We start from the raw sequence: 1,274 nt of genomic DNA, 5'->3' as shown, positions 1-1,274 counted from the left end.
ACCTCTCGGAAGGGGAGCTAGCCCTGAGCGCGTACCCCGCCAGATGGCAAAGCCCTCCTACCTGCCGCGCCAGCGACTGGCCTCCCACTCCCCTTTTTGGCAGAGCAGCACACCAATAAGAGCCGAGCGTGGCTGGGCATGAGAGGGCTAAGCAGTGATTTAGCAGGATCCTTTCAAAATTGGGGAGTGGGAAACCGCGAGGAGAGGGCAAGGTAAAAACAAAGCCCTTCCCAGTCAAACCGACAGCCTTCGAGGAGCGGCTTATTTAATTTGCATTATTAATAAAAGGGATCGATTGAGCTTTCGTCTCTCTACCCACCCCCAGAGGTGGCGGGCTTTGATCCTTGGGAAGAAAAAAAAAATGGCAGGGCTGCAAGCTTCCTCCAAGTTTCCCTGGAGCACCTGCCACCCTCCTAGACCCCCTCCCCCACCCCCACGAAAAGACCCCGCAACCCACATTCCTGGCTTTAGAGCATTATTAATAAAAGGGATCGATTGAGCTTTCGTCTCTCTACCCACCCCCAGAGGTGGCGGGCTTTGATCCTTGGGAAGAAAAAAAAAATGGCAGGGCTGCAAGCTTCCTCCAAGTTTCCCTGGAGCACCTGCCACCCTCCTAGACCCCCTCCCCCACCCCCACGAAAAGACCCCGCAACCCACATTCCTGGCTTTAGACTCCGCAAGACAGACACGCACAAGCCCCACGCGTTCACCCACTGGCACAGCGACAAGCACACACACGCATCAGCGCACTTGCAGATACAGACGTTAGAAAGTTCTAGGGGCCCCGGGTCTCCAACCCCGACCCAGACGTGACACACATCATGGACTCCCGCGCTGCAGGGGTGAGAGGCAGAAAGTTGCCGAACAGCCAGCCCAGGGAAACGCGGCCGGGAGGGGCGCGGTGGGGGGGTGGGGGGCGGACCTCGCGGACAGAGGCGCGCGCGCCCCCTCCCATCCCAAGGCGGGGAGCGGCCCAGTGAACCCCGGCTCCAAGGGCGTCGCGCCGCTTTATTTACAAACAAAGCGCTTGGCTAGGGGGAGGGGGCGCCGGGCAGAAAGGCCCCAGCAGCAACTCCCCGCCCCAGCACCCCGCTCTGGGGCGCTCCCGCGTTTGGGGTTCCCCTGCGGGCACGGGGGACGCACATCCCCGGGGTCGCCCCAATCCTCACCCCCTGCCGGCCCGGGGCAGGAACTCCCAGGGGAATCCCGGGCGAGAAGAGGGCGCCGCTCACCTCGTCTTCTGAAAGTCCGTAGACCGGCTCCCCGAGCCCGGC

The 1,274-nt window shown here is 62.0% G+C and overlaps 1 protein-coding gene across 1 annotated transcript in view; it reads right to left on the bottom strand.

The window, feature by feature from the left end:
* NEDD4L (neural precursor cell expressed, developmentally down-regulated 4-like, E3 ubiquitin protein ligase) overlaps positions 1 to 1,268 on the bottom strand; it is a 300,190-nt gene extending 298,922 nt beyond the window's left edge. The window contains exon 1 of the mRNA XM_006913704.2: positions 1,233 to 1,268. The gene's annotated coding sequence lies outside the window, so the exon portion shown is untranslated. The remainder of the gene's footprint in view (positions 1 to 1,232) is intronic.
* Positions 1,269 to 1,274: the final 6 nt, after the last annotated feature.

This window comes from Pteropus alecto, unplaced genomic scaffold (genome assembly GCF_000325575.1).
Source record: "Pteropus alecto unplaced genomic scaffold, ASM32557v1 scaffold14, whole genome shotgun sequence".
NCBI lineage: Eukaryota > Metazoa > Chordata > Mammalia > Chiroptera > Pteropodidae > Pteropus > Pteropus alecto.
Note: the sequence above shows the minus strand (reverse complement) of the source record. Positions and strands in the feature narration are given on the sequence as shown.